General features: G+C 41.9%; 1 protein-coding gene and 1 long non-coding RNA gene across 2 annotated transcripts in view; both read left to right on the plus strand.

Moving 5' to 3' along the window:
- LOC106577051 (glutamate receptor ionotropic, delta-1) overlaps positions 1-15,962 on the plus strand; it is a 354,069-nt gene that overhangs the window by 273,657 nt on the left and 64,450 nt on the right. The gene's annotated exons all lie outside the window — the stretch shown is intronic.
- On the plus strand, positions 1,892-3,838 carry LOC106577052 (uncharacterized). Its single transcript, XR_001322059.1, has 2 exons — positions 1,892-2,285; positions 2,700-3,838. It is a non-coding gene; the product is annotated as an uncharacterized LOC106577052 (long non-coding RNA).

Consider the following 15,962-nt stretch of genomic DNA (forward strand, 5'->3'; position numbering starts at 1 on the left):
TGGACTAAAGCATCCGCCAACTCCTGGACAGTCTGTGGTGCAACGTGGCGCTGGTGGATGGAGCGAGACATGATGTCCCAGATGTGCTCAATTGGATTCAGGTCTGGGGAACGGGCGGGCCAGTCCATAGCATCAATGCCTTCCTCTTGCAGGAACTGCTGACACACTCCAGCCACATGAGGTCTAGCATTGTCTTGCATTAGGAGGAACCCAGGGCCAACCGCACCATCATATGGTCTCACAAGGGGTCTGAGGATCTCATCTCGGTACCTAATGGCAGTCAGGCTACCTCTGGCGAGCACATGGAGGGCTGTGCGGCCCCCCAAAGAAATGCCACCCCACACCATGACTGACCCACCGCCAAAACGGTCATGCTGGAGGATGTTGCAGGCAGCAGAACGTTCTCCACGGCATCTCCAGACTCTGTCACGTCTGTCACGTGCTCAGTGTGAACCTTCTTTCATCTGTGAAGAGCACAGGGCACCAGTGGCGAATTTGCCAATCTTGGTGTTCTCTGGCAAATGCCAAACGTCCTGCACGGTGTTGGGCTGTAAGCACAACCCCCACCTGTGGACGTCGGGCCCTCATACCACCCTCATGGAGTCTGTTTCTGACCATTTGAGCAGACACATAAACATTTGTGGCCTGCTGGAGGTCATTTTGCAGGGCTCTAACCTTCATTTCTCAGAACAAGAATAGACTGACGAGTTCAGAATAAAGTCCTTTGTTTCTCTCCATTTTGAGCCTTTAATCGAACCTACAAATGCTGATGCTCCAGATACTCAACTAGTCTAAAGAAAGCCAGAAGTATTGCTTCTTCAATCAGAACAACAGTTTTCAGCTGTGCTAAAATAATTGCAAAAGGGTTTTCTAATGATCAAATTAGCCTTTTAAAATGATAAACTTGGATTAGCTAACACAACGTGCCATTGGAACACAGGAGTGATGGTTGCTGATAATGGGCCTCTACGTCTATGTAGATATTCCATAAAAAATCTGCTGTTTCCAGCTACAATAGTCATTTACAACATTAACAATGTCTACACTGTATTTCTGATCAATTTGATGTTATTTTAATGGACAAAAAAAGCGTTTTTCTTCCAAAAACAAGGACATTGATTAGTGACCCAAAAGTTTTGAACGGTTGTGTATGTCTGATTGAAAATGTACTAAATCTGACTCATGATCAATGTCCGGCACCTAAATTATTTTACCTGTTCAGGCGTTGAAAATCATCTTGCTTCTTCACATGAAGGTGACATATCTTAGCATACATTTGCACAATATTCAGTAGTAGGCAGAGAAAAGCAAAGATCCTCATATTTAGTCCAAAGCACGTCTCTGCTATTTCTGTTTCAAAAATTAAGCATAGCAAATCCAGAGCTCCAATCACAACATCTGTTTTCTGTAAAGATGCAAATGTAGGACAATCTTTGCTAAAAATGCATTTTATTTATTTAACAGAAAATAAAGGTTGCACACCCTTAATACCCCTATTGGCACTTTGTTATGGGTGATGGATGCGATGGGTGCAGATTGGGTTGTCAGCGGCGCCGGGGGCAGTCACTCACAGTCCAGACCAAACGTGGTGGTAGTTTTGGTCTATGATCCACTCCAAACTGTCAATGCATGCATAAATCATTAATCACAATTGTGTCAATATTGGAAGAAAATATTGTTATTTCAGATAACCATTCCACAAAGTAGCTATTCTACCTGCTTCTTTCATGATGAGAAAACTGACTGAAACAAGCCACCTATCCAAGTGGCCAGCCGGCCAGTCGGCCAGCCAGCCAGCCAGCCTGCCAGCTAGCTTATTCAACTCATTTTCAACAGAAATATGGGCGGGGTCTGTTTAGTTTTTTTTGTGGGGGTCTTCCGGTTAAGCACTTCCGGCCAATAGTTTGCAGCTAGCTAGCAATCTAACTCAGTATCGCTTCTCACAACTTTCCAAACATGGATTCACGCAAAACGGGCATTTTATCGTCGGTAAGGGGATGCCACAATAACTGGCAGAAACGGAAGCGTTTTGACCACCACATTTTTTTGAGGACCAGGTGTAGTTGAACCTTTTGATTTGCACTCACTTCCTAAGGACGAGGGAGTCTCTTCGGCTTTGGCTCAAAGTATTGAACTTGAAGAAACCACCAAACTGACTCTGTTTGTTACTATCACATTGTGGACAAGAGGCCGACTGAAGAGCATCGTTTTCCTGAGATGTTGCTGGGCTATGATGCTCCAGTACAGACCCGAAGGCGATCTCATCAGAACATCAACACATACAGGTAGCTGTTAGATATCTGCTACTCGCTAGCTATCATCACAGATGGGTGTGCTGAACCAGGCAGAAGTTAGCTAACTTAGCTAAATATGTTATAGTTGGTAGCCACTCCTAAGTCCTAACATACTGTAGCTAGCTAACTGTTGCCTAGGTTACTCACTTAGCTGGCTAGCTTGAGGGCAGCCCATCTGATACAGTGTTCCTACATTGTTAGCTATACAACTTCTGTCTGACAATGTCTCCCCCATGCCATGATTATCCCCATCATTGCTGGCATGCCACTGGTGATGCTCATGAAATGTCTAACTAGCTAAATTATTAAACGTGTTTTCTTTTCTTTTAACCTAACCATGACCAGTAGGCTTTCTGTGTATTTTATTGTGTTAAACCTGTGCTCCCTCTTATGTTTGTTTGACAGATGAAGACAACTGTGGTGATGCAGAGTCTGATCAGAGTATGCAATGCCACCGCAGCATAAAGATGCTGATACTCAATAGGAAGTTCCAGCATTGACTGCACAGCTACATGTCAAGAGAACCAGTCAACAAGCGCACCTGCCACAAACAAACCCAATGTAGTGGTGCAGAGCCATTGACCCACACCATCCTGAAGAATGACACTAGCTCAGTGTTATATACTGACCTTCCACTTAGTGTTTTATTTGACCATGTAGCGTTTCTGCAGAAATTTTACACGGCGAACTTCAGAATGCATATCACTGATCAAATACTGATAGCCTTGATGAAGCTGAATCTACTCCAGGGTGATCTTACTGAACGCTTTGCTGTGTCCCAGGGAGTAGTGAGCAGAATCCTTTCCTACTGGATTGACACAATGGAGGAGCACATGAGGATCTACATTCCATGGTTGCGGAGGGAGACAATCCAGAACACAATGCCTCAGTGCTTTAATGGAGTACCTTAGGCCTGGCAATTAAGTTATGGCAGACAGGGGCTTCACCATCTGAGATCTGCTGTATGAGAGGAAGGTAAACCTTGCCATACCAGCCTTCACTCAAAAGGAGACTCGCTGTCTGACGAGGATGTCACAAGCACGAGAAGGATAGCTAATGTACATGTTGAGAGAGATATCAAACGACTCAAGGTGTTCTAAATCCTCTCCCAGACTGTTCCCATCAACCTGACGTACAAAATGGACAAAGTCCTTAAAATCTGTGCAGCACTTGTTAACATGCAGGGTGAAGTCATCCACAAGGATGCTTAGTGAGCAGTGAGAATGTTCATACATATGAAATGTAACTTTACACTAATTTTATCCACATGAGATACTGTGTGTATATATAGTTTCCTATTTAATCTGAATCATTTTAATGTTCCTACATTAGAAATGTAGTGTAACTTTGCCTGTTCCTGATAATTACAGGCATCCAATAGGTGCTGTTATCATGCCTTCTTCAATCTATTTAAAATACATTTTCTTTCTTTCTTACAGACCAAGAGGGAAGACAACTGTTTACGAAATGCCAGACTGTTTTCTTAATTTGTGCCTTTGAAAGCCAAACCCAGAATAAAACTGAAAACACATTTGAAACCCTTAGACATGCCTCCTCGTCCTTCATTTCAAAATGTTAAGTATCAAAGAAAATGTCAACAAAGTTGAATTTCTTAGTGTTTTTATAAACACCATCATTTTCCAAGTGCAATATGCATTATGGTATGCTTAGATAAGTTCATGAAGTGTCATATGAAAAGAGCTATAAATCATAAGGAGGTATCCGTAGGCATTAGATAAACATGTATGAAGAGCTGTACAAGGAAAGATAAAAAAACACCAAGAACTATGCAAATGTAATCAGGTAAATGTGCATATGAAGAGAACTGTGCAACACAAAAACACCAATCAAGAGTTATGCTTAGATAATAAGGTAGCGATGACAGAGAGCTTTACAAGGCATAAAATATAGGAACTATTTAAAAACACAGAAGTATTAGGCCACTACATACCACATAGAATAACATATTTTAGCACAGAATTAGTCTGCCTGACTGGAACTCATCTACTATCCTTGGTAGCATATGTGTGAAATAGAATGCCTTCAGTTTAGGGATAACATCAGCACAGAACTTCACATCAAAAGGCACATCAATAACAACCTGCTCGGAAGGAGCCTAGACAAGCAGTTTGCATCTCTCCAGTCTTGTGCAGAACATGCCCATTTGCACCTGCATGTAGTACCCACTGCCTCCATTAGGTTGCAGCTGAGGAACTCCATCCACCAGCTTTACGACGGTGAGTTTGCCAGAGAACAGTTCAGTCAGAGACTCACACTTCTTACTCAGAACAGGACATTTGATATCTAGAAGTTCTTGAGAGTTTAACACTTCATCTGGGCTTGGAGAAAGCAATGGCTCCTTGACACACTACATTGCCTCTCCTCTCCAGACTAAACCCACAACTCTCCATCCATGTGTAGGCCACCTGCTTGTTCTCCTTGCCATATGTGGTCGCGGAATTCCCATGGAACCTGGGGAAGAGATGCTTCCTCACAAAGTTGTTGGGATTTGTTGAAGTGCGCACTGGAACCTTTTTTGCTGAGCTAGCAGTGATCCAAAGTTTATGCACATCATACCACGCATGGGAGGCACTCTGTGCTTTAATGACCTCCTCCAAGCTGGCACATTTACACTCCTCCAGCTTAACATAAACGTCATAAAATGACAAGCATTTCTGACACTGCATGTTGATGCCGTGTTCACCATGAGGCTGCTGTAGCTGTGTGGCTGCTGCTGGAACCTGATGACTGTTTGGTTTAGCTTTGATGCACTTGTGCAGAAGGCTCCCCACTGGAACATTGGCCCCTTCCAAACTCTTCTGAAATGCGTTGTGGGAGTGGTACGCAGCAGTTGGAGGTAGAGATGGAGAAGCGGCTGGGGTGCTCTCAGAGAACTCATCACTTGGTTTGTGATGTTTGAAACAGATCTCGCTCAACCTTTTGGAGATAAATTCCGCTGCATCCCAGAGTTCCACTGGCATTGTTTATCTGTACAGGACACCCCTGTCAATCCTCCATACACAGCATTCTGTACTTTCAACAAAACACTACTGTTAGAATAGTCAATTACAGCACAGAGCACTAGTATACATGGTGTTCACAGCTGACTAGTTTACACAGTTTCCTTTTAACTAGTAGGTTTAGGTTATGGTGATATTTTTCTATTTGATCGTAAAACTCACCTTGATTCTGTACCTACATCATTGCCATTCGAGATTGGACTGATATACTTACACAATGAGCCATTGAAACCAAAAACTGTGTGTGCATGTTGTAATAGTTAACATTATCAGTTCTGCCCAGTGATATGGTATCATCACAATTAGCTAGCTAGCTAAGTAACTAGCTAACGTCAAACGTATCAGTCATAGAAAGGGTTATGATAAACAAAAAGCCAGCGAGCTAGCTACCTTCCATAGTATTGCAGCTGCATGACTGCAAGACTTCCCCTGCCCTACAACACAAGAACACCCTGCCTTCTCTACCGTGCTGACAGATGATACAAGAATCCAGGCAGAATGATGGTGTGTTTTGCTCTGACTGGGCTGGAATCTGCTTTGAGGAACACCAGGTTGTCATCCGCAAGACAGTGAATAAGCACCCTCCCAACTATGCCGCTGTGGAGATATTGATATGCCTCTGTGCTTTTGTAGCTCCTCATCTCTGCCCCATCCACACCGAGAGATGAGACTAAATAATTGAAGATGTCTTCGTAGGAGCTATGTGGCCATTTTTTCATATTGTCCTCCCACTCTTGAATAATCCGCGGATGTTGCACAGACTTGCCATTTGATTTTGAAAGGTTTTTCTTGGTATGATCCCACAACATTTTGAGCTAGCTAGCTAACGTTCGCAAAATGGCAAGAGCGCCATAACAGAAATCCTCCACAAAACATAACGTTCGGACATTGTTTTGTTTCCGGGTTCTAAAATAAGGTGAATATTAACCAGTAATACAAAATACGCCCAAACGTTTTAAAACGTTATCTGTCACCTTGAAGCTTGTTAGCTAGCTAGGCAGCTAACAAGCCTAGCTAGCTTGCTAGCCCTACGGCTGCTGTCCAAATTAGCTAAAGATTCTTGATTCTAGTTACTAAGATAAATAAAACATCTCCAATTAGCTACTCATTTTAGCGTTAACTTCTTTGAGGTATTTTCTGAAAATGTTCTCACCTCTTTGTTTCTCCAGTTGTCATTTCGAACACTAATTTGTGGTATCCAAATAAAAAAATAACAGCAGAAAATACATGATTCTTGTTTCTAGGCTACCAGAGTTACAGTGCTTTTAGCTTGCGGTTTGCACATGCCTTTATGCAGATGGGATACAAAACATTTAGCCTATGTCTGAAATAATTATATGGATTTAATATTTGTCAAATTATTGGACATGTTCTCAAAACTCAAATAAGCATTGAAAATGTACATTTTTTAGCATATCAAAAAGCAGTGGTGGAAAAAGTACCCAATTGTCATACTTGAGTAAAAGTAAAGATACCTTAATAGCAAAGGACTTAAGTGAAAATCACACAGTTAAATATTACTTGAGTAAAAGTCTAAACGTATTTGGTTTTAAATATACTTAAGTATCAAAAGTAAATGTAATTAATAAAATATGCTTAAGTATCAAAAGTCAAAGTAAAAGTACAAATAATGAGAAATTCATTATATTAAGCAAACCAGATGACACCATACTATTGTTTTTTAATTTATGGAAAGCCAGGGGCACACTCAAACACTCAGACATAATTTACAAATTAAGCATGTGTGTTTAGTGAGTCCGCCAGATCACAGGCAGTAGGGATGACCAAATGAAATCAAATCCAGTTTTTATTTGTCACATGCGTCGAATACAACAGTGAAATGCTTACTTACAAGCCCTTAACCAACAATACTTAGAAGAAAAGTGTTAAGAAAAAAATAGATAAGTAAAAAATAGAAAATAAAAGTAACAAATAATTAAACAGCAGCAGTAAAATAACAAGCGAGACTATATACAGGGGGTACCGGTACAGAGTCAATGTGCGGGGGCACCGGTTAGTCGAGGTAATTGAGGTAATATGTACTGTACATGTAGGTAGAGTTAAAGTGACTGTGCATAGATTATAAACAGAGAGTAGCAGCAGCGTAAAAGAGGGGTCTGGGTAGCCCTTCAATTAGCTCTTAAGGAGTCTCATGACTTTGGGGTAGAAGCTGATAAGAAGCCTTTTGGACCTCGACTTGGTGCTCCAGTACCGCTTGCCGTGCGGTAGCAGAGAGAACAGTCTGGAGTCTTTGACAATTTTTAGGGCCTTTCTCTGACACCACCTAATATAGAGGTCCTGGATCCATATCCTGTCATAGGAAATGTCCATGTGTTTGACATTCGGTGTAATCCAGTCAAGTTGTTCAACAAACCATTTCTGTATGGAACTCGCTTTGTGCAAGGGGACATTGTCATTCTGAAACAGGAAAGGGTCTTCCCCAAACAGTTTGTACAAAGTTGGAAGCACAGAATCGTCTAGAATGTGATTGTATGCTGTAGCGTTAAGATTTCCCTTCACTGGAACTATGGGGCCTAGCCTGACCATGAGAAACAGCCGTAGACCATCATTCCTCCTCAACCAAACTTTACTGTTGACACTATGCATTTGAGTAGGTAGTGTTCCCAGATTTGTCCATCGGACTGCCAGATGGTGAAGTGTGATTCATTACTCCAGATAACGTGTTTCCACTGCTCCAGAGTCCAATGGCAGCAAGCTTTACACCACTCCAGCTGATGCTCGGCATTGCGCATGGTGATCTTAGGCTTGTGTGCGTCTACTCGGCCATGGAAACTCATTTCATGATGCTCCCAACGAACAGTTCTTGTACTGATGTTGCCTCCAGAGGGAGTTTGGAACTCGGTAGTGAGTGTTGCAGTTTGTGTGGCCTACCACTTCACGACTGAGCCGTTGTTTTTCCTAGATGTTTCCACTTTAAAATAACAGCACTTACAGTTGACCGGGGAAGGTCTAGCAGGGCAGAAATTTGACGAACTGACTAGTTGGAAAGCTGGCATCCTATGACGGTGATACGTTGGAAGTCACTGAGCTCTTTAGTACATTCGACTGCCAGTGTTTGTCTATGGAGATTGCATGGCTGTGTGCTCGATTTTAAACACCTGTCAGCAACGGGTGTGACTGAAATAGCTGAATCCACTAATTTGAAGGGGCGTCCACATACTGTTGACCATGAAGTGTAAGTGAATGGGTCTCTATTGTCTAGACCTGTTCACATGTTCATGAAATAAAATAGCTGGCCATAATCACCCCCAGACACACCTGGCTAGTTCGTTGGGTCATGTAATCAACAATGTTGATTGTCGTTTCTTCCTCATCACTGTCATCAGAAGACTATAATGTCTGGTTCAATTAAAATGTTTTTACCTAAATCAAGGATTTCCTAATCGTCTGATTCACTTTCGGAGTCAGAGAGTCAGCATGGCACGATCGTCCTCCAGAAAGTAGTCCATCACAATTTCTCCCCACTGATATTTGTCGATAGCACCTGCTAAATTCAGGGCAGCAATGTTGTTGAGAGCCGTAGCAACACTTTTGCAGTTCTCGATATCTTTCAAAATTGCCAGGATAGCAAGGATTATCTACTCATACTGAGCTGCTCATGTTATAGACAGAAGCATGCTACATAGCAGACCAATCTGAACTCATCTCTCGGCATGTCCAGCCCATCCGTTATCTCAGCCAATCATGGCTAGCGAGAAGGAACCTGTCTTTTTCCATGGCTAAACCAACCAGGCTCGTAATTTTACCATTTTATTTGTATTTACAAATGGCATACACGTTTGTTATTAAGGCACATGAAAATTCACATGTTCCAGAAGACATTTCTGCTGAAAAATGAATTTTGATAAAAAAATAAAAGGTTCACGTTCAAATGTCTCTCCTGTGAAGTAGTGAGGTGCAACATATGCCTAGCTTGCTGAAACGGGTCACCAATGTTTTCGCTATCATTTCTTATAATTTCTTACAACCGACAATAACTTTTGAACATCAGATCGGCAGTTTCTTTACCTCAATTCCGGCTTCAACTTCAACTTCGACTCATCTGCCCTGGGCCCTTTCTTTTATTCTGAACCGATTTTCGGGCTACCGATAGGAAACGCCAACGTTACAGAGGCAAGAGAGGGGGTATCCTGGCGAGATTAAGGCAAAGGGAGAACAGGCCACCTCTTCCCTCCATTCTACCGGCCAATGTACAGTCACTTGATGATAAGATGGATGCCCTCCAATCACGGATTTGCTACCAACGGGATTCTCGAATCTGCAATATTCTCTGCTTTTTTGAAACATGGCTCTTAGACAAGATACCCCCCATGTCCATCCAACTCGATGCACTCTCCAATCTCCGTGCGGACAGGACAGTGATGTCGAGGAAATCGAGGGGGGAGGGGTTTGCCTCTTCATCAACAAAAACTGGTGTGCTGACTTAAGTGCGGCAGAAGTGTCGTTCCATTGTTCACCTTTCTTTGAATAGCTGTTGGTCAAATGCAGACCCTTCTTCCTCCTGAGGGAGTTTTCAGCTGTTATTGTTACTGTTGTAAACATTCCACCTCAGGACAAGAAGAATAACAAGCTGGCACAAACGCGACAAGGCTATAACCAAGCAGGAAAACCTTTTTGGGTTCTATGTAGAACCCTTTCCACAGAAGATTCTACCTGCAACCAAAAAGGGTTCTCCTATGGGGACAAGAACCCTTTTTGTCTCGCCTGCTCCCGCTCCCGCTCCACCTCACTGGCGCTAGAGGGTGCCAGGCTACCCGTCATCATACGCACCTGTTACCATCATTACGCGCAGCTGCGCTCATTGGACTCACCTGGACTCCCTCACTTTGTTGATTATCCCTGCATATATATCTGGTCCTCTGTTGCTCCCAGTAGTAGCATTGTTTTTTGTGTCTTGTTTATGTACAGATGCTGTTCCTGTCTCGTTGCAGGTCCGTCTATATTAAATGGTTTACTCCCTGTACCTGCTTCTCATCTCCTGGGTTGGGCGTTACACTTTTGCAACCATTTTTTCTAAGAGTGTAGGGCTGGAGAAATGTAACCACTCTCAAATTCATAGACAGCTATGGATGCAAGGACTGACCATCCTTGATATCAAAATTGTAGTTTTAACCATGTTTTGAGGCTATGTAGTGTTTGTTTACATTGACTTTGTTTACAAACAGAGTGAAACAAGCGTATATTTTGTGTTCTGATGGATTGCGTCAGCTGATCTAAGCTCATGAGGTCTAAGCTCTTCAACAATCAATGGGTACGTTTCATTAATTCAGAAGTAAAAAAAAAAATGGATGAAGCCCCTTTAAGGTGTATTTGAAAGATCTTCTCCAGTCTACTGTCTGACTGACATGCTTTTGGCAAGTCACCTGAAAACACCTGAATACATTAAAAACATACATTTTATCCTATAATTTTCCATTCCAAAGGAGAAATTAAAACAAAAACACTTAGATATCAGCCATATCTAAGGGTGTTATCTGTGGACTTGGTTTGGCATGTTGCTGGCAATGTGCTATCACCTTGGCTCTTCTCTCCCAAGACTCCCTGCTTGGCCAACTGTCAGCTCGGTTTCATATTACCAGTGGGAAGATCTCTAGTTTTCACACTCCCACTCTCCTCCAACACCCACAACTTATGCTGTTCACACTATCCGTGCATCTCGCCCAATACAATTGTATGTAATTAATATCAGCTTAATGTTGATCTTTGGTCCCCTACCCTGCTACATCATTTCCTCTGTACTTGTTAAACCCACTCATCCATATGTAACAAAGCCCACCATCCATATGGACGGTGGGGGGAGCAGAACAACTAGGCCTGAAGGCCACGCTGTGTTGATCTATAGTATATGATAGTTTAATTTAATCTTGGGGACATTTTAAGAGAGCGAAGCAGAACATCATGTTCTCAGTCTACCTGTTCATCAAACATAATGGACACTACTCTTTAGTACCTGCATCTTAATGTTCATTTCGTTCAACCAATATTGTGTTTTTTTTCCACCGAAATGGCCTTGTTTGTGTTATTGCTGACTATAATTGCTATTTTGAAGTAGAGTTATTCAGTGCTCTGTTCTAACTGCACTTAGCACTGTCTTTATAGGTGTGATGGAAGACACTATAGATGGTTCATACACAGGTGGTTCAAAGGAAGTGTTGAAAAGTACAGAGAAAAAGAGGTGGTGGGGACGCCAGGAGTCGTCTGAGCCTTAGGAGTCTGTCTGACGCTGTTCTACTCATCACATCCTGACAAGGCTGTCACAATTTAATAGCACCTTCCCTTTTCCCTCTGTGCTTCAGCTGCTTTGTTTTTCCTCTCCCTCTCCTGACAGCTCTATGTGGTGCATTGACTTCTTGGCAGTCTCACTAGTGAGAGAGTGTGAGTGTGTGAGCCGGTAGCCTGCGGCAAAGATTAGAAGACTACCTGTGCCTACCTGGTGGGTAGTGTTGTCTCCTCAGAGGCAATGTGAGAATTGGCCCCCAGTGCATGATGGGATTGAAAGGCTTCGACAGCCACGAGTTTTTTACAATGACACAGCAGCGCGGGGGGCTTTGAATCCCCCACATCACTGCAATGGAAAAACTCCCAAATGTTGCCGCTTTTGTATCTTCACCGACACAACCACGAGGCAAGTAGGCACGTTTTTGTGCTGATTAAATGTAGGAATGGAGTGAGACTCTAAATTGGTATTAGTCAACTTTCATTAGCTATGCCAGTGTCGTTCAACTTTCTGCAGAGCAAGCTCTTTGTCGATTGGGAATCTATCCCATGCCATTCTTCACTGAATACTGTTATTAGTTGTATCAATTAGATAGCGTAACATCCTTATAAAACCTTTCGATTACTGTTTATCTGCCATAAGCTTTTATAAGAGGCTTTTTATGTGTATTAGCCCCCCCCCTCGGCAGTTTCAAAGTGAGAAGATGTCTTTGTACCTCTGATCCGTTATTCCAGAGTAATGGCTTTTTAAATAGGGAGAGTGCCTGGGAAACAATTACAAGGATCAACTCACCTGAAAGCACTCCATCAGTTCTGTATACTGATGGTAGAACATTTAGTTTTAGCCTGTTGTTTTTCTGTTGTCTATGCTGCTGCTGCTGCTGTTGTTGCTTTGTGGCAGTAAAAGCTCATGATTACTTTTTCTTGTGAATCGTGAATGACTGAGCAAAGTCAGTGTGTTTGTTTGAGGCTTTCTGAACGACCATTTCATTGGTCATGAAGATGAGGCTTTACATGTAGGTATGTACAGTATGGAATCACTATATATGATATCAGCATCATATTTATTGGGTAATTGAGTAACACTTGTAACTACCTTCCCTATGTGTAGCATTATGTCCTTTCAAACTAATTACAGATGAACACAAGGTATTGTACTATTAATGTGTTAACCCATCAATTATGCAATAAAAATTCAATTGAGGTAGCATCATAGATTCACAACATAAACCCCTTGCCGGTGCAATGCAAAGTTTATGTTCCAGCTGTACGAAAAGGCACCTTGTTGATGTGTTATGTCATGTCTATCTTCCTACTGTGCCAAGACACTTTACATGTTTATCTTTGAGGTGAGTCTAAGACACTTTACATGTTATCTTGGAGGTATGTCTAAGACACTTTACATGTTATCTTGGAGGTATGTCTAAGACACTTTACATGTTTATCTTTGAGGTGAGTCTAAGACACTTTACATGTTATCTTGGAGGTAAGTCTGACACTTTACATCTTATCTTGGAGGTAAGTCTGACACTTTACATGTTATCTTTGAGGTATGTCTAAGACACTTTACAGGTTATCTTGGAGGTAAGTCTAAGACACTTTACATGTTATCTTTGAGGTATGTCTAAGACACTTTACATGTTATCTTGGAGGTAAGTCTAAGACACTTTGTTAAAATGCAACGTATGTTCTTGTTGCTACACATCAGCAAGTTCGACTTGGCATTGAAGTCACAGCAGCACACGTTTCACACCATTAAATAAAGAATTGTACAAAAGAAGGGGTGCTAAACGACTGCGGTCATAGGTACGAGAAGATTGAATTTCAATATTGAAACTATGTTGCAAATGTCAAGAGACAGACAGCAACGTTTGTACAACCCCCCATTGTTGCAAACCAAATGTTAGGCTAGAAGCAAGGGGAAGTAATGTCTAGATGCCTTTTACAGTGGAGATCGAGTTAATGAATTGGCTGGCTGGGCTGTTGGGAAAGTGGATGACCAGGGATTTCTCAGATGGAACAGAAAACAAGATTCCCATTTTTGCGTCATAAGCTTACCTGTGCTAAACAGGTTTTTTAGTATAGCTTAGAACGCGTCTTGTTTTGACCGACCCATTGTAGAATGATGTTTAAGGACTGCTCTGTGTTTTATATACAGCCTTTCTCTTCTCTCTTATGCAGAAATGATCCTTAATAATGTGCTTGGATGGATAGAAGGCACACATGGTAAAGGCTTTTGTTGTGGCATGCATGAACAGTCACATCGGTATCCAATCTACCCACAAACACGCAGCAATCAGGGGGGCAAGCCTCAGTGACTTGTCGGCTCAGTGTTTGAGATGCAGTTTTCTGACTGTGTGTGTATCAGAGGAGAACAGGGCTTCTGTTTCGCCACCATGATTGATCACTATTGTGTTTCATTGACGGAACATTTGTTATTGTATTATCGTCCTTTTTGTTTCCACTGCTCCTGTTGTTTATCATGAGAGGGGCTTTGGTTTTCATTTTGAGGCTGACCTGCCAACAGACAGGTCTCTTGTTACTGCATTGAGAGCAGAGCATTAGGGATTCAGCTCAGGTGTAGCGTCACTAGCTACAAGCTGAGGGGAAGAATGCCTGAATGCAATGACAGATGGGAGCAGTGATTCTGTTTAATGTCACATGTGCACACTCTTCATGGGAGGCCTGGGTGGTTTGGAATACTGACAGGGAAGGACGTGGGTTGTCGCCACAAGTAAGATATCACATACAGTGTGTCATGACGTTGCCCTCTTTGAGTACAGGGAGGACAGTTGACCCCCTCCCCCTTGCACCATCCCCCAACCTACCTCCCCCCCCACCCAGGCCCTGTGTGAAGGGGTCGTAAAATTCTAAAGGAGAATGTCCTGCCGCCTGGCCCAGTTGAGACACAGAGGGGTTTCATAGAGAGACAAAGGAAATTCTTCCAACTCACAGAATTGGGGAACCGAACGACATTTATGTTCTGGAGAAGGTATAAAAGATCGGTGAAGAATCCAGCTACGAACTGGTCCGCTTGGTACAATTTTGTGATACTCAGAATAGACAATATAGCCATATTACCATAATACTGTTTATATAATAGCCTCAGCTATGGGACTTGCATCTAAATGGTTGTATAAAATGTATTAATAAGGATAAAGCTATTTGGAATACGTTGAGATGCTATGTACTGATGTTAATGTGATAGAATGTATCTCTGTTCAAAGCTTAAATCAGTCATCGGCACGCCCCCCAGGGACACAGACAGGACCAGGCGTCATGTGACAAGCCTGATCTATGTTCACGTATAAAACCCCCACCCTGTTTTTCTTTCATCAGACCAGGCCTCCACTCCATTACGAGTTGGCCAATAGGTTTGACCATCCAATTCCTCTACTGAAAGTTAACTACACCACGTGGTTAACTTTTAGACTATCGATACCGACAGAATAAGAACAAGTCTTTGATATTAATTATTAGTCTGCTGCTAAGTACTCGATATCATCGAAAGCGAAGACCGACGAAACATCTATAATGACATTAATGAATGTCGCTTTGAAAGACCCTTTCTAACAAAGAGAGAGAGAGAGAACTCTCCAACAGAACGACCTTTCCAACAAAGATCGACGACACACTGAGCGTATATATATATATTGATTGCAATTGTTTCCGAATGAGTGAGCGTTCATGTGCAAAGGATTAGCATATAAATTGATAATATTTATCAACTCTGTGTGTCTTCTCCGCTGCCCCCAACTCCCTTGTTTGTTTAACAGGCCGCCATGCCTGTTTAGCCCACTAGGGCACATTACTCTTCCAATTCTTTGTAACGATAACCAATTGTTTGTATGCTTTCTGTGAATTACTTAGTTTAGTAAATAAATTATTTTAAGACAATTGATGTATGGATGACTCTTAGTAAAGGCCGGGTTCGTGCAGATACAACAATTTACGACGTTTGGAATGAGACTGGACGCGAGGTAAAATACACCATTTAAACCAGAAGATAATCGGCCTATACTATAATCTAATATAATATATAATGTTATAATATAGGAAAGTTATATTAGGAAAATTATAACTTTGTAATCTGAATATTTTCCTTGGTGCCCCGATCTCCTAGTTAATTACAATTAAACGATTAATCAGTTTAATCGCGTGATAATAATTACAGGGAGTTATTTTGATAAACATGTCTTCAGTTAATGGTGCCCAAAGACACGACAAGTGCCTTCAGAAAGTATTCACACCCCTTGATTTTTTCCACATTTTGTTGTGTTACAAAGTGGGTTTAAATTGATTTCATTGTCATTTTTTGTCAATGATCTACACACATTCTTTTAACAATGTTTGGGTCAACATACACGTTAGTCCAGCTTCTCTCACATGAATGCCATAAAAAACGAACACT

This window comes from Salmo salar, chromosome 18 (assembly GCF_965601325.2).
Source record: "Salmo salar chromosome 18, fSalSal1, whole genome shotgun sequence".
In the NCBI taxonomy this organism is placed as follows: domain Eukaryota; kingdom Metazoa; phylum Chordata; class Actinopteri; order Salmoniformes; family Salmonidae; genus Salmo; species Salmo salar.